Source organism: Hyperolius riggenbachi, chromosome 8 (assembly GCF_040937935.1).
Source record: "Hyperolius riggenbachi isolate aHypRig1 chromosome 8, aHypRig1.pri, whole genome shotgun sequence".
In the NCBI taxonomy this organism is placed as follows: domain Eukaryota; kingdom Metazoa; phylum Chordata; class Amphibia; order Anura; family Hyperoliidae; genus Hyperolius; species Hyperolius riggenbachi.
This window is the reverse complement of record NC_090653.1, coordinates 240,766,756-240,790,124: the sequence shown is the minus strand read 5'-3', so window position 1 is coordinate 240,790,124 and position 23,369 is coordinate 240,766,756. Positions and strand designations below refer to the sequence as shown.

At 44.2% G+C, this 23,369-nt stretch overlaps 1 protein-coding gene across 1 annotated transcript in view; it reads left to right on the top strand.

The window, feature by feature from the left end:
- COL27A1 (collagen type XXVII alpha 1 chain) overlaps positions 1–23,369 on the top strand; it is a 728,465-nt gene that overhangs the window by 226 nt on the left and 704,870 nt on the right. The window lies entirely within an intron of this gene.

The window sequence follows — 23,369 nt, the reverse complement described above, 5'->3', positions numbered from 1 at the left end:
ATTACAGTGTGACCCTCTGACAGGAGGTGATAAGCAATAAATACACAGAGTGGATGTCAGTAATAAGTGCCTGTATCTTGCATAGGGTTTAGCAAGATATGATCATGCATTAAGAACTGAAATAATTGCTCCTGGAATGTATTTCCAGTCACAAAGTCAGAATGATACTACTTTCCTTGTGGCTGAAAACGGGTGGTTCGATCTGAGAGGGATATATTCATGTTGTTGCACACTAGGCATTTAATTCAGCATGAAATCTATTAAAAATCTATCTTAACCACTTCACCACTGAGGGGTTTTACCCCCTGAGCACCAGAGCAATTTTCACCTTTCAGCGCTCCTTCCATTCATTCGTCTATAACTTTATTATTACTTATCGCAATGAAATGAACTATATCTTGTTTTTTTCGCCACCAATTAGGCTTTCTTTAGGTGGGACATTATGCCAAGAATTATTTTTTTCTAAATGTGTTTTAATGGGAAAATAGGAAAAATGTGGGGAAAAAAATAATTATTTTTCAGTTTTCGGCCATTATAGTTTTTAAATAATGCATGCTACTGTAATTAAAACCCATGAAACGTATTTGCCCTTTTGTCCCGGTTATAAAACCATTTAAATTATGTCCCTATCACAATGTTTGGCGCCAATATTTTATTTGGAAATAAAGGTGCATTTTTTTCAGTTTTGCGTCCATCCCTAATTACAAGCCCATAGTTTATAAAGTAACAGTGTTATACCCTCTTGACATAAATATTTAAAAAGTTCAGTCCCTAAGGTAACTATTTATGTATTTTTTTTAATTGTAAATTTTTTATTTTTTTTTTAATTACAAAAAAAAAAAAAAATGGGGAGTGTGGGAGGTAATGAGTTAATTTTATGTGTAAAAGTCATTTATTTGTATGTGAAAAATGTGTAGGGTGTAGTTTACTATTTGGCTACAAGATGGCCACAGTAACTTTTTGTTTTAATGCGACCTCCAAGCTTCCTTCCGGAAGCTTGGAGGAAGTATAATGAGCATGGACACGTGAGTTTTTTCTCACAATGATCGCGCTGCCCATAGGAGAGCAGCTGATCATTGCGGGGCTTAGATCAACGAACGGGAATGGATTTTCCCGTTCATTGATCTCTGGGCGAGCGGGCGGCGGCGGTTTTACTAGCGGCAGGCGGCGTGTTTACGAGCGGGAGCGCGGGCAGCGTCGGGAACGCGGAAAGTACGTGTTTCTCCGTCCCTGGTTTTTAAAGGATGGAAAAAGGGGCGGAGAAATACGTACGCGCGGGGGTAAAGTGGTTAAAGGGGAACTGAAGAGAGAGGTATATGGAGGCTGTCATGTTTATTTCCTTTTAGACAATACCAGTTGCCTGGCAGCCCTGCTGATCCTCTGCCTCTAATACTATTAGCCATAGCCCCTGAACAAGCATTCAGCAGATCAGGTGTTTCAGTGGATCAGACTAAGGCCCGGTTCACACTTGCGGTTGTCTGCCAAACGGACCGGATGACCTGACCGGATCCGGACCGGATCCGGATCGGAACCGTACGGTTCTGATCCGGATCCGATCCGGATCCGGTCAGGTTGCATCAGGTGTTCATCAGGATGCGATCCGGATCCGTTTGGCAAAAGTAACGTAAAAAACAAAAAAAATGTTGGGGTCTGGGAGGTCAGCAGAAGGGGGACCTGTGGAATCAGGCCCTCTGCTGTTTAGCACTCACCTCCACCTGCGACATGCTGCCAACATCTCCGGATCCAGCTGTGCTGCTCCACTCCAAAATGCTTGCCCATGTGTCCCCATCCAATATCGCCGCAACAATCCGCATAGGAAGTGGGGTAGAACATCCGGATTTCTCAGCCAGTGTGTTGTGCGCTCTCCGGTTCCCATTGGTTTGTATTGGCCGGATGGTGCAGTCCGGCTCCGCCCCGGATACGGCTGCCGGAGGAGCCGGATCAAAAAATAGCGCATGTTGGAACGAAGGCCGGAGTCCGGATCCGGCCCGGATCCGGTCCGGCTCCGGTCCGGCAGAACGGACGCATGTGAACGGACGCATAGGCTTTCATTGCTATGCCGTGCGTCCGTTCCGTCCGTTCTGCAAGCGGTGCGGCTCCGGCACGGCGATTCCGGACGGCCACCGCTAATGTGAACCGGGCCTTATAAGTCTGATCTGACAAGACTAGCTGCATGCTTGTTTCTGGTTTTAATCAGATACTACTGCAGAGAGATAGACCAGCAGGGCTGCCAGGCAACTGGTATTGATTAAAAGGAAATAAACATGACAGCCTCCATATACCTCTCTCTTCAGTTCCCCTTTAACCACTTAAGGACTGCAGTCATAAAACCCCTTAACCTTCTTGGCGGTAACCCCGAACGTAGTTCGGGGTAAGCCGCCGGAGGGTGCCGCTCAGGCCCTGCTGGGCCGATTTGTTTAATTTTTTTTTTGCTGGACGCAGCTAGCACTTTGCTAGCTGCGCCAGCACCCTGATCGCCGCCGCCGCGCGCCCGATCGCCGCTATACGGTGCGGCGCGCGCCCCCCCCCCCCCAGACCCCGTGCGCTGCCTGGCCAATCAGTGCCAGGCAGCGCCGAGGGGTGGCCCGGGACTCCCAATGACGACCCGACGTCAGTGACGTCATTCCGCCCCGTCGCCATGGCGACGGGGGAAGCCCTCCAGGAAATCCCGTTCTTTGAACGGGATTTCCTGATCGGAGATCGCCGAAGGCGATCGAAGAGGGCGGGGGGATGCCGCTGAGCAGCGGCTATCATGTAGCGAGCCCTGGGCTCGCTACATGATATAGAAAAAAATTTTTTTTAAAAATACTGCCGCGCTGCCTCCTGGCGTATTTTTTTATACCGCCAGGAGGGTTAAGGACCAGAGCCTTTTTTCCATTCAGACCACTGCAGCTAACGGTTTATTGCTCGGTCATACAACCTACCACCTAAATGAATTTTACCTCCTTTTCTTGTCACTAATACAGCTTTCTTTTGGTGCTATTTGATTACTGCTGCGATTTTTAGTTTTTATTATATTCATCAAAAAAGACATGAATTTTGTCAAAAAAATGACTTTTTTTACTTTCTGTGCTGACATTTTTTAAATAAAGTAAAATTTCCTATACATTTGAGCGCGAAAGTTATTCTGCTACATGTCTTTGATATAAAAAAAAAACATTCAGTGTATATTTATTGGTTTGGGTAAAAGTTATAGTGTTTACAAACTATGGTGCCAAAAGTGAATTTTCCCATTTTTAAGCATCTCCGACTTTTCTGAGCACCTGTCATGTTTCATGAGGTGCTAAAATTCCAGGATAGTATAAATACCCCCCAAATGACCCCATTTTGGAAAGAAGACATCCCAAAAGTATTCAGTGAGAGGCATGGTGAGTTCATAGAAGATTTTATTTTTTGTCACAAGTTAGCGGAAAATGACAGTTTGTGACAAAAAACTTCTTCTTCTAACTTGCGACAAAAAAAAATGAAATCTGCCACGGACTCACCATGCTCCTCTCTGAATACCTTGAAGTGTCTACTTTCCAAAATGGGGTCATTTGTGGGGTGTGTTTACTGTCCTGACATTTTGGGGGGTGCTAAATTGTAAGAACCCCTGTAAAGCCTAAAGGTGCTCATTGGACTTTGGGCCCCTTAGCGCAGTTAGGCTGAAAAAAAGTGCCACACATGTGGTATTGCCGTACTCAGGAGAAGTAGTATAATGTGTTTTGGGGTGTATTTTTACACATACCCATGCTGGGTGGGAGAAATATCTCTGTAAATGACAATTGTTTGATTTTCTTTACACACAATTGTCCATTTACAGAGATATTTCTCCCACTCAGCATGGGTATGTGTAAAAATACACCCCAAAACACATTATACTACTTCTCCTGAGTATGGCGATACCACATGTGTGGCACTTTTTTGCACCCTAACTGCGCTAAGGGGCCCAAAGTCCAATGAGTACCTTTAGGATTTCACAGGCCATTTTGCGACATTTGGTTTCAAGACTACTCCTCACGGTTTAGGGCCCCTAAAATGCCAGGGCAGTATAGAAACCCCACAAATGACCCCATTCTAGAAAGAAGACACCCCAAGGTATTCCGTTAGGAGTATGGTGAGTTTATTTTTTGTCACAAGTAAGCGAAAATTGATTTTAATTGTTTTTTTTTTCACAAAGTGTCATTTACCGATAACTTGTGACAAAAAATAAAATCTTCTATGAACTCACCATATTCCTATTCATTAGGATCCGGAGGCTTCCCCCTGCCAAGGTGAGTACCCCCAGGGGATGCTTTCGGTTTTACAGTGTCTCTTTAAGTTCCAGGTGTTTGCCACAGATTTCCTCAGATAAGGTGGCCACTATCCCGGATATGTGGCTCTCACTGTCCAACTCTGGTTCCATACCATGATGTTATATTAGTACCACTATTCCGTCTGCGTGCTATACCACACTAGACCCTTCACAGCGGGAACACCAGTGCCAGGCCAGACCTTTATATCCCCGCGCTCAACCTGGTGTCCTCTGTGATCTTTACAGGTGTGTTAAGGCTATTCCAAAGCTGTCCGTGTCCTGTTCCTTTGAACTTTTCAACAAGCAAGGCAGCTCAACTCCAAGATTACCAACATAATGAAGTTCCTTTTATTAAGACATTAAAACTGATGTATCGCACTAACATAAGTCAGGCTAATATAAAGCTTGTAATGGGACAATGGCATGTCCTGGGTTTAGCCACTTTCCTCACAGCTTTTGGTCCTTCCGCCTTCCGTGCGTCCTGAGTTGCCAACCAGGTGTGAACAAAAGCTCCTCCTGATGCGTTTCATTAAGGTGAGACCTGTGGAACTGGAGTTTAGTGACATAGACGTTAGGCAGGGAGAGCCACATATCTGTGTTATCCGTCAACAGTTGTGACACAAGCCTTCTATCACCCAGGAACTTTGAGTGCAGTGAACTTTTTTTTTTCAAATTTGTTTTTATTAATTTTGAAACCATGAAAAATTGTAACATGTAAGCACAATAGCCAATATGACCTGGTATAAAAACAATTGCGGCAACTTTGTATCGAGAGTGCAGCAGAATAATATTCAGGCAATTTTATCACAGGTACTGATAACAGTAAACAGAGTATAACAGGAGGGGTAAGGGAAGGAGCAAAACACAGACAAACATAAAAGGAAAAAGGGAAGAGGTAGGGATAATATAACATTTTCTGGGGGTTCAGCCCATGCCAGCCAGCATGTATGTGCAATGACTATGAAGGAATAGATGAAAGAGAGGGTAGTAGGGGGTAATATGGGGAGAGTCATTAGGCCATATCTAAAGATGGGAGGAAGTCCAGGTTTCCCAGAGGGCCCAGATTTTATCAAATAGTGGTGTGGTTTCTCTGATAGTAGAGGTAATTTTTCCCATCAGAAATGTTGATTGGATTTTATTAATTAGCTCAGATCTTGATGGGGGGAGTGACTTCCAGCTCTTAACCAGCAGATTTTTAGCAGCACTGCATATTTGACCCAAGAGCTTATTTTGTGCTTTACCTTCCTGGCGGTAACCCTGAACGTAGTTCGGGGTAAGCCGCGCAGGAGGTTTTCTCCGGCCCTGCTGGGCCTATTTTCTTAATTTTTTTTTTTGCTGGACGCAGCTAGCACTTTGCTAGCTGCGCCAGCACACTGATCGCCGCCACCCCGCGCACGATCGCCGCTATACGTTGCAGCGCGCGCCCCCCCCCCCCCCAGACCCCGTGCGCTGCCTGGCCAATCAGTGCCAGGCAGCGCCGAGGGGTGGATCGGGACTCCCAATGACGTCACGACGTCGGTGACGTCATCCCGCCCCGTCACTATGGCGACGGGGGAAGCCCTCCAGGAAATCCCGTTCTTTGAACGGGATTTCCTGATCGGAGATCGCCGAAGGCGATCGAAGCAGGCGGGGGGATGCCGCTGAGCCCTGGGCTCGCTACATGATTTAAAAAAAAAAAAAACTGCCGCGCTGCCTCCTGGCGGAATTTTTCATACCGCCAGGAGGGTTAAGTTGAGGAAGAGGCTTGTGAAAAAGGGCAGTCGAAGGGTCTGGCTGGATTACCAAACACAAGACCTCAGACGCTAAAAGGAAACACAAATTCCAGAAGCTGGAGTGCAGTGAACTTTTATCTCTTTTTTAGACAAAAAATTCAACCCGTACAGATTTTATTGTGCCCAGACTAAAATCTGTAATGAAATACAATTGATTTCATTAGACCCTGCAGTCATTCTGCTACAGCTCTGAGTGTAACTAAAATATGCTGGGGTTTACTTGCAGTGAGAGCTAGCCCATAGAAACAATAGAGACAGATGCTCCACACCAGACCGTTCTGGGAATACGTGTGATGCTTTCTCACACAGTTTGGCAGTGTTAGTTAGCTTTGGTGCCAGAGATGTCAGGGCAATGCAGATGAATAGCTGCTTTCATCCTAGCATTATCTCCCATCAAAATTAAATACTGTTTCCTCTTTATGTTATCACAAACCCCCTTGTAATGCCCCCCTCCCCATTACTATAACCCTCTTGGTGTTAAAATCTGCATGCCCTTAGAATTCCTCCATATCGGGAGGGAATTCATTACAATTTGAATTTTTCAGCACTGTTGTTATCAGGAGTCTCTGTTCAGACAAAAATGTTTTGACTTCCATTTACTTTTAAGAGAGCTGGGGGTGCTTCTCCTGCCCCATTTACACAGACACAAGCACTGTTTTGTTAACTCTTGTAATGAAAAAAAAAATAAAAATTAGGAGCTAACTAGGATTGGTACAACATGTACCCATGTTTATCTCTATCATGTCACATCAGTTCAAGTAAGTGTGCTTTAACCCTCTCCCGACCGCCTAACACTGATGGGCCGTAGGAGAGTGGCGTCAAAGTGCAGTGGGCAGGATTAGCAGGGATCACACACTCGCTCGCACGCATGTTCCCTGCGGATAAACACTGCGAGGATCTGTCATCAGCCTGCCAGCCATGATCGGAGCTGGTAGGCTGAAATAAAGAATAAAAAAACAATAAACATTTGTACAGCGCTGCGATCTAGCGCAGCGCTGTACAGGGGACAGCCTTGTCACTTAACTGTTGCTCCCAACGGCTCACAACCTGTTCCCAAACATAGGCTGATGCCTATGTATGGGTACTGTAGTGTATGGATCGCTGTCTAGGGCTAATTTGGCTGGGGGTTAATGAAAAGAAATAGTTTTTTTTAATTAAAAAAATAATCAGAGCAATCAGAGACCACCAAAAGAAATAGAAAGCTCTATTAGTGGCAAGAAAGGGAGTTAAAATTCATTTGGGTGGTAAGTTGTATGACCGAGTAATAAATCGTTAAAGTGGTGAATTGTAAAAAATCGCCTGCTCTTTAGGGGGGTATAAACCACTGGTCCTCAAGAGGTTAAGAGACTCCATTAACTTGTGTTCTCCATACATTTAAATGAGACAAGCATTATGCATGGAAAGTCTTATTCACTTACTACAGTATTGTGAGCTTTCAGGCAGTTGTCTAAGTAGAAGTCAAAGTGGGGATAGCTGGGCTCAGGCATCTTTGGTAGGAGCCAAAGCTTTTGACACAGTGAAATGGACTTTACCGGTGTTGCTTAAATATTGGGATTTCCCCCACACTTATTAGCTGGGCAGTGCTTCAAGTAGATAGTCATATACTGTATTACATAAACTAACTGATCCTGAAATCAACACAAGAAAGCCCTATAGGCTCTAAAACGTTTATTCAGTCTAATATATATATATATATATATATATATATATATATATATATGTATATATATATATATATATATATATATATACTGTATATAAACAAAATGTGGCTAAAATATATACAAATCCTAAGCCGTCATATATTACCCTACTTTTGTTTGCAGTAGGTTACTTGTCATGCCTGGCTCTCTCCACTAGCTATATTTGCTATTGCAGTAATCTCTTGTAATATGTATAGAACTGTTTGACCAGGTAAAGGAGATTCACATTGATCCAAGAACTGACAAGACCCAGGTGACAGGGATATCGGTGGTTTTTCTTAAGGGGCCCATACACTCAGCCGATTTTCTGGCCGACTGATCGATCCCGATCGATCGATCGATAGATCGATTGCAAATCGGTTGGCCAATCGACCGATCGATGGCCGATTTCGATGGATTTCCATCGAACGTGCATGGTGGAAAATTTAGGTCGATCTGATGAGATTGCTTATCAGTTTGCATTGGCCTTAATGGAAATCTGATGGCAAAAAAATGCCATCAGATCGAATTTCAATAGATTTCAAACTGAAATCTATTGGAATTCTATCCTGGTAAAAAATGTTCTAAAAACGCATCAGATAGATCATCAGATGCATTTCTTATCTATCTGCTGCCAATCTGACGAGTGTATGGGCACCTTAAGGGAAGGGATCTAAAGTCTCATTTACACACTAGTCTAAAGTACAGAGAATCTAGCGTGTGTACATCAACCTAATGCATTGCCTTCAGATCTGGAGTACTGGATCATCTCAGCCGAGCTTATTGTTTCCCTCCTTACTGTGCTGTCATCCTTCCTACTCCAGGATCTTGGTTTTGGTATCCTTGAGGAACTGTTGGATTAATATCTATGTATGCTTTAGGTCATCGTCTTGTTGGAAGACCCAGCAATGACCTAAGCCTAGACTACCAGGTGATCAGATTTCTGCGTATTCTCCAAATGCCAACATACTTTGCTTTTTTCATAAAGCCATGCACCCAAACAAAGCTCCCTGTGCCTAAGGCTGGAAAACAGCCCCACAGCATGATCAGAATCCATTTATTTCGCCAAGCATGACTGGGTCATGCCGGAATTGCTTTTAGCAAAAAACCGACACAAAATTAGGTGATGAACACTGATCAATATTGACTCATACAGATTGGGACCAGCACCATGCATAAATTAGTGAATAATTATTCATTTAACAATTATAATGTGCTAAAAAGGGGACCAACATATAATATACAAAAAAAGAGAGAAAAGGGGGTCCCCCCATATATAAGCAGCACCAGACTAATGATATTCAAAATATTATAAATCTTTATTATTTTCAAAACCTATCCAAAATTTCATAAAAACAATTAAAAAAAGTCACACAATGTGACCACCAGGGTCTCTCGACCGTACAATGTATCATATAGTACAAAAAATATATATATAAATATACCAATTGGCGTATGGAAAGTAATATATAACTCTATAAGCAGCGTACAGGATCACCTGATATTATTAGAGTATACATTTCTAGTGATTAAGATGTGCACCTCCACATACTGTATATAATATAGACCACACAAAATAATAATCCCAAATAACATGAATAAAAATAACAAAAAATTATATATATATACGTGACGTGTATATACACACAACAAAAATATTTATCAACAGTAAATTGCACAGTAAAAAGTGCAGAGTGCAAGATAATAGAAGGACCTATACAGGTATTGAAGTAAAGTGCTAGGTGCAAGGCAAGGAGATTAAAGAGAAATGAAAAATTGGAACCGGGTTGATCCCGCGTGGTATACTAAGGCTGCTTCCCGGGTGTCTCTCCTCCTCCCTCTGGCTGTTTTGATTGCTGCTCTTCTATATAGCTGCGTAAGTTCCAATTTTTCATTTCTGTTTAATCTCCTTGCTTTGCACCTAGCACTTTACTTCAATACCTGTATAGGTCCTTCTATTATCTTGCACTCTGCACTTTTTACTGTGCAATTTACTGTTGATAAATATTTTAGTTGTGTGCAGTGGCGTAGCTAAAGAGCTGTGGGCCCCGATGCAAGTTTTACATGGGGCCCCCCCAAGCACTCTATATATAACAATGGAGATGGCGCACCAAAACCTGCCAAGTACAACCCCAGTGTCAGAGGTGCAAGAAGGGGATGGGGAACAGTGTGTTAAGGATTACTACTATTCAAAGCATCTATAGAAGTGATTATTACCAGCACAGGACCAATAGAGAGCTAATACTGTGATAGAGGGCGGACCCTTCGGGGCCCCACTGGCCCAAGGGCCCTGATGCGGTCGCTACCTCTGCACCCCCTATTGCTACGCCCCTGGTTGTGTGTATATACACCTCACGTATATATACAGTATATAATTTTTTGTTAATTTTTTGTTATTTTTATTACTGTTATTTGGGATTATTATTTTGTGTGGTCTATATTATATATGTGGAGGTGCACATCTTAATCACTAGAAATTTATACTCTAATAATATCAGGTGATCCTGTACGCTGCTTATAGAGTTAAATATTACTTTCCATACGTCAGTTGGTATATATATATATATATATATATATATATATATATATATATATATATATTTTTTTTTTTATTATTTTTTTTTGTACTATATGATACATTGTATGGTCGAGAGACCCTGGTGGTCACATTGTGTGACTTTTTTAATTGTTTTTATGAAATTTTGGATAGGTTTTGAAAATAATAAAGATTTATAATATTTTGAATATCATTAGTCTGGTGCTGCTTATATATGGGGGGACCCCCTTTTCTCTCTTTTTTTGAACACTGATCAATGACACACTATAAGAAGATAAATTACAGCAGCATCAGAAAATGACAGTGAGAAAAAGACAGTGCAAGAAAAAGACAGACATTTCCATAGATACAATGACAGTGCAAAAAAAGAAAAAGAAAAGCAACAACGAAAACAAAATGGAAGTAGTAACATAGGCGCAGCAAACAAAGAAAGGTGCATCTTTATGGGGAGCCCTGGGGGCTTAGATAGAGTTCAAGAGTCTCTCCGCCGTAGGGAAGAAAGTGTCTCTGTGCCTCAGTCTTAGTGTGGATAGCACAGAACCTACGGTCCGATGGAAGCCATCTGAAGAAATGATGGCCTGGATGTGACGGATCGTTGGCAATCTTCTTCGCTCTGGACCCCATCCTGGAGTTGTGAATGAGCTCCAGTGGGGGAATTTTCTCAGCTGTTCTGATGACTTCTTTTGGGTTATGATAGTGTTCACTTTCGAGCTCAGGTCATCTGAGATCACTGTGCCCAGGAGGACACTGGATACTTTTTCAACTTCAGACCCGTCTATATATATTGGGCAAGGGGTGGTGCTCTGCCTTCTGAAGTCAATGAACATCTCAGCGATTTTCGTAGTTTTGAGAACCAGCTTGTTGTCTCTGCACCAGTGGCAGATTCTTTCAACCTCCTGCCGAAAGGCCTGCTCATTATTCTTGCTTATGAGGCCAACAATGGTGGTATCGTATTTAATTACCTTAAGGCTTCTTACACACTAAGACGTTGCGTTAGGTGCTACGTTAAGGTCGCATAACGTGCACCTAACGCAACGCATGGTGGTGGCAGAGGACGTTAGCAAAGAGCCGCGTGAAGCGGCTCTTTGATGTGTCCGTGATGCGTACTATAGTACGCATGTGCTGGTGGAGACCACGTGAGCGGAACACTCCGCATCACGTGGTCCGGCCAGTGACGTCAGCACAATGCAGTGAATATTAAATAGCCATGTGGCTAATCACTGCGCCTGTGCAAGCAGGCTAATGCGGCAAAGCCGCTCTAACGCCGTAGCATGCTGCACTTTAGATTGACGTGCAGCGTTACAATGTAACGCAACGTGGGCACTGTGAACAGCCCATTGCAGTTACATTGCTGTGCGTTGGGGAGCGTTATAGGCTGCACTAATGTGCGCATGTAACGTCCCACTGTGAAAGCAGCCTTAGGCCTCCTTTCCAAGAACTGTTGATAGGCATTGAAATGCCTCTCAAACTCTCTCGACTGCTCACTGCTGCCTGGTAACTGCTTCTTGCTGCATGATAACTACTTACTTCTGCCTGGTAACTGCTTGCTGAGCACACAGCTCAACAGTCCGTGGAAAGGAGGCCTTACGGTATTTGTATAGAGCGAGAACAGGAAAGGTGACAGGACACAACCTTGAGGGGCTCCAGTGTTGGTAGTTCTTGGTCTGGAGGAGATGTTGCCCAGCTTCACAATTTGGGACTTGTCTGTTAGTAAGTTTGTGATCCAACAGCAGAGGGTGGGGTGGACGTCAGCAGGGCCGGCCCGCTCATGAGGCGGGGTGAAACATTTGCCTCAGGCAGCAAATCTGGGGGGGCGCCAGGCACCCGCCTGTCCATAGATGCTGCCGCTGGGGGCCTCCCACCAAGCTGGAGAGGTAGCGGGCAGAAAGGGGGCATTGGGCCTAGCGGCGGGGAGGGGGGTCGGAACCCCCCTCCCTCGCCTGGGTCCCCCGATCTGCGCTCCTCCTCCAGCGTCCGACCCCCCTCCCCGCCGCTAGGCCCAATACCCCCTTTCTGCCCGCTACCTCTCCAGCTCGGCGCCCCCCCACGGCTGGGGGGGGATTTTTTCTAATTTTGCCTCAGGCGGCAAAAAGTCTAGGGCCGGCCCTGGACGTCAGTTTCCACAAGATTGTCATGCAGTGTACAAGGACTGATGGTGTAGAAGGCAGAGCTGAAGTCCAGGAGGAGCATTCTGGCGTATGAATCCGGTCTGTCCAGGTGGTCCGTGATGTGCTCCAGACAGATATTGATCGCGTAGTTAGTGGGCCTGTTAGCTCTGTACACAAATTGAAACTGATCCAGTCGGTGCAGTGTGGAGTTCTTAAAGGGATACTTGAAGGGAACCTGAACTGAGTAAAATGATTTAAAATAAATACATGATGAAGCTGCAAATGAATATTACATACTTACCTCACCGTCAGTTCCTCTCAGAAGCTCACCATTTTCTTCTTACAGTGATACCCTCCAGTTCTGCCAATAATTTGTCAGAACTGAAATATACCAGTTGCTGTCACTTATATATCAGCTGCTGTCAGTTACAACTGAATATGCAAGGTAGTGTCCATATTTCCGTATGGCTCAAGTGGGCAATATTACAGTTTAACAGTGTGCTTAACAGGAAGCTGTTACAGAGTCATTGCCATTTTCAAAATGGAGGAGAGAAAATTCCATCCATCACAGTGGGCAAATAGGATGCAGGAGAGGAGAAAGAGATTGATCTGGGGACTACACGGGAAGTAAGTATGATGTGTGTATGTTTATTTTGACTTTTAAATTTCAGTTCAGGTTCTCTTTAAGCCAGTTTTACTCACCTGGTGCTTCTACCAGCCCCCTGCAGCCATCCCGTGCCCTCACGGCTACTCATGGATCCTTCTGTCCCCCGCCGCCAGCTAGTTTCATTTCATAGTTACATAGTTACATAGTTATTTTGGCTGAAAAAAGACATACGTCCATCGAGTTCAACCAGTACAAAGTACAACTCCAGCCCGTCCCCCACATACCCCTGTTGATCCAGAGGAAGGCGAAAAAAACCCACAGGCATGGTCCAATTAGCCCCAAATGGGAAAAATTCCTTCCTGACTCCAGATGGCAATCAGATAAAATCCCTGGATCAACATCATTAGGCATAACCTAGTAATTGTAGCCATGGATGTCTTTTAACGCAAGGAAAGCATCTAAGCCCCCTTTAAATGCAGGTATAGAGTTTGCCATAACGACTTCCTGTGGCAATGCATTCCACATCTTAACCACTCTTACTGTAAAGAACCCTTTCCTAAATAAATGGCTAAAACGTTTTTCCTCCATGCGCAGCTCATGTCCTCTAGTCCTTTGAGAAGGCCTAGGGACAAAAAGCTCACCCGCCAAGCTATTATATTGCCCTCTAATGTATTTATACATGTTAATTAGATCTCCTCTAAGGCGTCTTTTCTCTAGACTAAATAAACCCAGTTTATCTAACCTTTCTTGGTAAGCGAGACCTTCCATCCCACGTATCAATTTTGTAGCTCGTCTCTGCACCTGCTCTAAAACTGCAATATCTTTTTTGTAATGTGGTGCCCAGAACTGAATTCCATATTCCAGATGTGGCCTTACTAGAGAGTTAAACAGGGGCAATATTATGCTAGCATCTCGAGTTTTTATTTCCCTTTTAATGCATCCCAAAATTTTGTTCGCTTTAGCTGCAGCGGCTTGGCATTGAATACGATTATTTAACTTGTTGTCGATGAGTACTCCTAAGTCCTTCTCCAAGTTTGATGTTCCCAACTGTATCCCATTTATTTTGTATGGTGCTAGACCATTGGTACGACCAAAATGCATGACTTTACATTTGTCAACATTGAATTTCATCTGCCATGTATGTGCCCATATAGCCATCCTATCCAGATCCTGTTGCAATATGACACTATCTTCCTGAGAGTTGATGATTCTGCACAATTTTGTATCATCTGCAAAAATAGCAACATTGCTCACTACTGCATCTACTAGGTCATTAATAAATAAATTGAAGAGCACTGGACCCAGTACAGACCCCTGTGGGACCCCACTGCTAACAGTCTCCCATTTTGAGTACGATCCATTGACCACAACTCTTTGTTTTCTGTCCATTAGCCAGTTCCCTATCCATGCACACAAACTCTTCCCCAGTCCTTGCATCCTCAACTTTTGCACCAGACTTCTGTGGGGAACAGTGTCGAAGGCCTTTGCAAAGTCCAAGTATATCACATCTACAGCATTCCCAATATCCATATTAGCATTCACTACCTCATAAAAGCTGAGCATGTTAGTCAAACAGGACCTGTCTTTAGTAAACCCATGTTGATGCTGAGAAATAAGATTATTTTCTACTATGAAGTCATGTATAGTATCTCTTAGTAACCCCTCAAATAGTTTGCATACAACTGATGTTAAGCTTACAGGTCTATAATTTCCTGGATCAGATTTTTTGCCCTTCTTAAATAATGGGAAAACGTGGGCTGTACGCCAATCCACTGGGACTCTGCTAGTTGCAAGAGAGTCACAAAAGATAAGATAAAGGGGCTTAGCTATAACTGAACTTAATTCTCTTAGGACCCGAGGATGCATGCCATCCGGGCCAGGTGCCTTGTCTATTTTTAATTTATTTAGTCTTGCCTTTACTTCTTCCTGCGTTAAGTATTTAATATTACAGTTAGAAGATTGAGACTCTTCTGCCTCTGTAATTTGCAACAGTGCTGTTTCCTTTGTGAAGACAGAAGCAAAGAAAGCATTTAATAACTCTGCCTTACCTTGGTCGTCCACCATTGAGTTCCCACCCTCATCCTTTAGGATTCCTATACAGTCAACCTTTCTTTTTTTAGAGTTGATGTACTTGTAAAACTTTTTTGGGTTAGATTTGATATCCCTAGCGATTTGATTTTCAGCTTCGATCTTTGCCAGCCTAATTTCTTTTTTACAATTTCGCCGAAAGGCCTGGCTACGGGAAGCCTTCTTCACATTTCCATCCGCAATAGCGTCCTGTGCGCACTCAGGATGCTATTGTGGATGGGAACGCGAAGGAGATGCGTGGCCAGGCCTGCGCAGTAAGCCTGTCGGCCGAAAACAAATCTAGCTGGCGGCGTGGGACAAGAGGATCTGTGAGTGACTGCAAGGGCACGGGATGGATGCAGGTTGGCTGGTAGAAGCCCCAGGCGATTACAACTGTTTTTTATAGCCGGCTTAAAGGGAACCTGAACTGAGTAAAATTATTTAAAATAAACTCATGATGTAGCTGCAAATGAACATTACACCCTTACCTCGCCGTCAGTTCCTCTCAGTTCACCATTTTCTTCTTACAGTGATCCCTTCCAGTTCTGACAATATTTTGGTCTGGTGGGTGCAGCTGGGAGCCTGCTGGGGACTAGGACCACCTGCGAAGGAGCTGGGCGTCTGATGGTGGCTATCGAGCAGGAGCAGTGGGGTTGGGCGCTGTGGCTCTGGAGTAGGAGCGGTGGAGTCGGGCGCCCGGATCATCATCTGAGCAGGATGCCAGCAGCTGGTGGGATCCTCAGTGATGGCAGGCGTCTTGCGGGTTCAGCTGGGAGCTCGCTCAAGACTATGACCACCAAGGAAGGAGCCGGAAGAGGCGGCCGTGTGTTGGAGTTTAAAGCTGGCTTGGCTGATGGAGTCGGCTGGCTCGGGAGTAGGTGCAATGCAGTCAGGTGCCCGGGTCCTCCTCTGTGTGGGATGCTGGCAGCTGGTGAGTTACTGTGGCAGTGGCCCAGCGAGTGGTGAGCAGGAGCGGTGATGCTGCTGGGGGCTGCCTGCGAGTCTCTACACATGGGTGGCCGCTAATCCCCAGCGGGCTCCCAGCTGCACCTGACAGACGCCTCCACTGCTCCTCCTACAGTGGGAACCCAGCAGCACCCCTGCCCTGCATCTCGGCAGGCCCAAACTGTTCCCACCATCATGTTTTACAGTGGGAACTGTGATCCTAGGGTTGAAGGCCTCTCTCTCTTTCTTCGCCAAAAATAAGCAATATCCATGTGCTCAAACAGTTCTAGTTAAGTCTCATCAGACAAAAGCACAGACTTCCAAAACTCATCTTTACCTTTCAAATGTTCATGGGTAAACCTCAGCTGGGCTGTGGTGTACCGCTCTTTGAATAAAGTGGTTCTTCTGGAACAATGGCCCCGGAGCCCACCATGATGAAGAGTCCTCACAATGTGTTCCTTGTAAAGTCAAATCCAGGTGAGGCTAGGTCAGCAACAATCATCTTGGCAGATCTCTGGGGCTCCTTGCTGACATCTCTGACTATTTTCCTCTCCAGGGTTTTAGAAATCTTGCACTTACGGCCATGGCCAGGTTTGTTTCTTACAGAATTTGTCTCCTTATGCTTAGCAATAATTCAACGTACAGCACTTATAAACATTGTGCATTGCATTCCCCTTATCATGCACCTCTACTATTGTCTTTCTATGCTCAGACTGATTTCCTTTGTTTGTGGCATGGTGACTAACAGTAGTCCCTCTCATGTGTTCAGGTTCCTTGTTCCTTGAAATCTTCTTATGCTGATTGAATGTTGTTAGGAAGCCATTTGACTGCTCTGGTGTGGGTTCAATGCTGGTTGGTTAATTACTGGAGGTGTGTTTTGAAAGCAACCATTCACATGAGGCTAATATTTTTGACCAGCCCATTGTTACTGTATTTGACATAAAGCAAGCCTAAATAGCACTGGTGAATGTTTGATTATATCAAGTTTCATCAATGCTGCAAACATTGGGAAGACGTTTAAGAAAATATTACAAAATTCCTGGGAGGCTAATAATTTTGACCTCAACCGTAAATGCAGACAGTATATTTTTTTTAACTCTTCCAACCATTTCAAATTCAAGTCCCTAGATGTGGGATATTGGCACTATATGACCACCTAGTAGTACAGGCCAAGCAAGATCAGTATTCACTTCCAGCTCTTTAGTATCACTTCCTGTAAATGAACCATCAGGCATACCGCAAACTAGTTAAGTTACATAACGGCTGATGGGCAGCAGAACTGGTCGGTTCAGTGCCTGCTGAACATTAACAGGACATGCCCTTTTAAAAAATGTGATCTATTTAGAATTCCCTGACTTGACATCCTCTGTTGAGAGTCATTGTATTAGTGCTTACAAAACTTTTATATTTCATACTCTTCAGCAAGTAGTCCTATCCAGCCTTTGTTAGGGCTCTTTTCCACTAGGAAACACAATTGCGATGCAATGGTGTTTCTTTCTAACTTAGGGCGTTGTGGTTTCACCCCCCCCCCCCCCCCAATCTGTTGGGTGTACGGCACAATTGTGTGTGTGTATGTTTGTGATTTGCGGCAGGAGAAAATAAAAGCGGTGGTATTGCCAATTCACAGGGAAAATCACATAGTAGTGCGATTTGTATGTGCACAGATATACAAAATATAGGAGCTAAACCACAGACAAAACGCGGTAGGAGGATAATTGGGATCAGGAAAAATTTGCACTGCAAGTGGATCCCACGAATGAAAACAGTCGCTTCGGTTTCCATTTGATTTATTGTACCTAATGTTTTGGAATTGGGATTGTATTGCAAAAACGCCGGTAGTGGAAATGCGGTATTTTGGAGCTGTTATCACTGCCCAGTATGTGGCCTGTTATTATGAGTATATAGAAGAGAGCTTGTGTGTGAGTTTGTAGAAGTGGCTACAGTATAGTTATAAGCAGCCTTTGTAATGGAGGAGACACACAGTGCACCAGGGCTGATTCATTCCAGGGAATTCTTTTTTCTACAAAACTCTTGCCTAATGCTGGGTACACACGATGAGATTTCCCGTTCGATTCCCGGATCGATTCGATTAAATCAAACATGTTCGATTGGATTTCGATCGATTTTTTCATGACAGGTATGCAAAATCGACGGAAAAAACGATCGAAATCCAATCGAACATGTTTGATTTAATCGAATCGATCCGGGAATCGAACGGGAAATCTCATCGTGTGTACCCAGCATTACTGTGAAAAATGGTCAGTGATATGTGATGCATTTTTTTAGGAGAAAATAGACTTGAGACGGTGTCTCCAATGGTGAATACAAATGCAGGTTTTATCGATGAGCAGAGTAGCACTTTTGCATTTGCACTGCCAATATGCAACCGTTGCCTAGCAACAGATGATACGTGATCTAAGCAGGACTCTGGCGCATTGCTCATTGCAGCCCATTTTAGTATTATTGATTGCTAATTGATCTGCTTGGAGCTTGCACCATTTGTGACCAAACAACTGACATTTGACTCCTGCTGACTGATGACCTACCGTATATCTGAAATAGCAGTGCTGATGCAGGAATGTTCATAGTTTAGGACAGAAGTAAAATAAAAGCTTACAAAATGGTAAAAAAAAAAAAAAAGTAATTGAAAAGATAGGAGCCTGTTGATGCTCACAAACACTTCTCCATTAGCAGCCTAGCGGTATATAACAGCACTGCCGAGGCATTGCCATCTAGTTTGGCAACTTTCCCGGTCTCTTCCTGTACCCTTGATACCACAAGAAACCCCCCTTCCTTTTTGCTTCTGAATTTGCAAAGTTTCTCACGTATCTGTTATCTACAGCCTATGTTCTACCAAGGGGCACTTCAGATGGGTTCAAGGGGTACTTGGGCTTGATGTTGTAAGTTAAATATGGCAAATCTGAAATCTCCTTTGCAGGGCCCTAGAAGTTATGTTGGACCAACCTAAAGCTTCATACACATGCTAGATGAAACTTGGTCGAGGTGGCAGATAAACAATCTAGAAGAGTGTGTACAGTGGGCGCCGATGTCTGCACACAGTCAGCAGTTGCAGATTGTTTCAGCTGATTAGTGGCAGAGAGCTTTGTTCTTCCCATTTACCCTGCCCACTGCATGAAATCAAAACTCATTCAGCCTACAGCCTCCCTCACATAAACTGCAGACTAGCAATGTGTCTGTACAGTGTCGGCCCTGTAATGTTCCTCATGGGATCAGGTATGATCCCCGTCGGATTATTGATTATATATCCTGAACAGAGTAATTCATTAATAATGCAGGGCAGTCTGCTGTTGTAGAAGCCAGTGATACAGGTGCTGACAGCCAACTTTTGTAGTGAGCAGAGAAGAAAGCTCCAGGCAATTTAGATTAGCTTTATTGCAGGTAATCGTATATCTTATCTCTTATTTCTTTTCCTAGCTCCCCCTCCCACCCTGTTGTCTTCCCCATGATCCTTTCCTCTTTTCAGATTTTAGGGGCTTCTTTTAACAGCATGTCCCTTCCAAACAGCACCGGTGATGTCTGCAGTCCTGGTGAGAGATCTTTCTGCCATTTTTCCTCTGCGGGTTAGCCTATGTAGGGCAGACTAAGAGAGACGTCAAGTCTCGACTTAATGAACATAGGAGCAATATACAGAACCCCAATATAAATAAAAAGGGGGGAGGAGGAAAGAAATCGGGATCCCCCCTTAGCAAGGCATTTCAAGGAATGTGGACACAGGGTGAGTCAGCTGAGATGGATGGTGCTAGAGGTGGTGCAGTTCCATGAAGGCCAGGATCGTAGGACCACTTTATTAAGACGTGAAGCCTGGTGGATGGAAAAACTGGGTACTCAGTCACCGTATGGCCTCAACGAAGACTTTAGTCTTAGGTGCTTCTTATGAGTATATATTTTTGCCGCTCTCTTACCCTTTAAGGGTTATATGTACCTTTAAGTATGTGCCCGCCCCCCAATTAGTTTGGGTGTGGCGTGTAAGTAAAGTTTTATATATTTACTATGTGTTACCAGATGACTTGAGCACTTGAGAAAGGGCCTTTGCCCGAAACGTTGTGCTTTTCAGTGTGCTGTAACACCGCTATATGAAAATAAATATTTCGCTGTAATTCACTTTGGAGGGTCGAGTCCTTGTGGAACGCTGTTGATTGTTTGGACTATATGCGAGGTGTGATGGGCCTCTGACCGCATTGGACTCCCCGTGTGACAATAATACTCCTCTGTGGCCGGCAGGGACGCTTTGCTTTTGGATTTGAGTACCCATCTTACCTGCAAGGAGCCTAGAGTAACGAATATGTCGTTTGCTGAAATAGCAGGATCAAGTGACAAAAAAGCGGAATTTTACAGCATTTCTTCTGAAGAGAGAGCGGCTATTTTGGAGCTGGGAGATTCTGTGAGATATACTTTTTCCAGCACAGAAGTGGATCCTGTTGAACAGCTGAGAGTGCAATTGGAAGCTGCAATAAGAAAAGAGGTGACGTTATCACTACATGCTTCAACATTGACAGAGTATATAAAAGTCGACAGAATCCCCAGGGGTCTTAGAATCATCCTCTCACCACTGCTGTGTAAAGAAAACCCTGAATTTCTCACTAAGTGGCATGGCATTCTGAATAAGTGTTCTCAGGATTTAATGCTATTGACAGTACAATACCTGCATCCGCAGATCGTAGAAACACAGAAGGAAGTGGAAAAACTGACAGCGGAGTTACTTACAACTGACACTTTGGAAGCCTATAACATATTCAAGCAGCAGCTGGATAAAACAATTAAAGATTTGAAAGAAAGCATCTTGAAAGGGAAAATCGATAAATTCAAAAGAGACACTCAGGATTACGACAAAAATCGAGTGTACTCGTGGAGATTGGTGCGCCGATTAGCGCGACAGCTCCGTCGGAATCCTCCGCCAGCAGAAGGAGCGTCAGACCCAGAGACCTCTGCTAGCGAGCCCGATTACGCGGCTCCTTTTCCGCATACACAGCCTCCAGAGACCAGGGGAGGAGGCGGCAGTCAGCCGAGAGGAAGGGGCGGAGCCGGGGCAGGAAGAGGAAGAGGTCGCGGAGGAGCCGAACGGAGACCGAGGGCACAGGCTTACAACCGCCCGTACACCCGCAGCCAGCAACATCAGTGATGTGTCCACGGACTCCGCAGGGTTTAGCGGGGGATCCGCTCTGCAGGACGATTACATCACATTTGGGAGAAGCAGAGCAGTGTACAGCCACTGAACGGAGGTATGTGACACCTAGTGCCTCGCAGATTACAGCAGAGGACAGTGCGCATGTTGCACTAACAGTGAGCATGGCATATGAACGAGAGATTGATATACAATCTGTTGCTTTCCATAATGGTGATGATATTGCTGGACTCCACTCAGACATAGTAGCTGCTTCTCAGTCTGCACATATTACTGAAAGAGTAATGGAGAATGTGCATAATAAACGGACTGATGTATTGGCTGACAGAAATGAAACTGTCATTAACATCTCAAGTAGGCCGCTGTCGCCCACTGAGCATTCAGTCTTGAATAAGGGGTTGGGCTTTGTACCGACATGCGGCATCAACATGTTCGATGTCAAGGTTGATTTATTTAAGTACACCAGGAATATTCGCTGGAAAGTGTGGCACAGCTTGAATAGACCAACAAAGGTTGCAGGAAACCTGGACACTGCATCACACATAAGTATACAAGAGATCCCCAGTAAACTTAAACCTCGGAGTAAAGCAGATCCACCTTTTACAAGCAGTTCATTGGAACTATTTGAGAAACTGGTGCTGAGGGACATTAAGACAAAGGTAGAAAAAAGAAATAGGAATCAGTTTAATATGTCCCGTGCAGAACAATCAGCATTGAATAAACTTAAAACCGATAAATCGGTGATTATAAAAAAGGCAGATAAGGGGGGGGCCATTGTGTTACAAAATCGCACAGACTATGTGAACGAGATCAAAAGGCAATTAAGTGATCAGAATATGTATAGGTGTTTGTCTAATGACCCCACAGGACGTTTTAAGGCTGAAATTGATGAATTGTTGAAAGATGCGGCTGAGACAGGTATTATCAGCAGAGATCTGATGGGGGTCTTAACAAAGGAATCGCCACGGGTTCCAGTGTTTTACACCTTGCCGAAAGTGCACAAGGACTTGTTCCACCCCCCCGGTAGGCCGATAGTATCGGCGGTGGACTCGTTGCTTGAACCGTTAGGGATCTATGTAGATACATGGTTGCAACCAATTGTGAAGGCTGATGAAATTTGCTTGAAAGACACCACTCATTTTCTTAGGATGCTAGATCAGATTAATGCTGATAGTGTAGATTTTTTGGTGAGCATGGATGTGGTCAACCTATATAATAATATCATTCATAGGGAAGCACTGATGTCTGTGAAAGAACGGTTACAGGGGGATAGCAGGGTGACGAATGAGATGCTTATGTTCATAATGTCATTGCTTGAATTCTGCCTCTCCCATTCCTACTTTAGGTTTGGGGACGATTTTTACCTGCAGACCCTCGGGGTGCCAATGGGGGCCCCTTATGCACCCAGTGTAGCTAATTTGGTGATGTCGGACTTTGAGAGAACATATTTTATTGGTGCTGGGGCCCCTACTGGCATCAGAGGTTACTGCAGGTTTATTGACGACCTATTTTTTGGGTGGTCAGGTACAGAGGAGGAGTTGTGCCGGTTTTTCAGTACAGTGAATGATATACATGAAACTATTAAATTTAAAATGGAGTACAATGCCCATTCACTACATTTCCTTGATGCTGAGGTTAGGAAGAAGTCGGGACATTTCGAAACCGACCTTTACAGAAAAGAAACCGATAAAAATGGATATTTATTGGCCAACAGTTGCCACCCTAAACCTCTGGTGAATGGGCTCCCTAAGAGTCAATATGTTAGAATACGGAGGATTACATCCTCCGATGAACTGTATGCGAAGCAGGCACAGCTCCTCACGCAAGATTTTGTTAAAAGGGGTTATAGTAAATTAAGATGTGAGGAAATAGCAGCAGAGGTGGGAGGTTTGGATCGTGAAGCATTGAGAACATATAATAGGGAGAAACAGGACGAGAGCAATGAAGTGAATTTTGTTACTACTTTTTGTCGAGAATCGACTGTTTTGCGAGATACTATGTCTAAGTTTTGGCCGGTGATTGAGGCTGATCCCCAGTTATCCACCATTTGCAGAAACCCTCCTAGATTTGTATATAGAAGGAGTAAATCTATTAGAGACCATCTTGTCCGTGCTGATATAGGGAGAACAGGGGGGCCCACACAAATGTTTTTAGGTACACCAAGAGTGGGCACCTTTCCTTGTCTGCATTGCCAAAATTGTAATGGTATCATTAG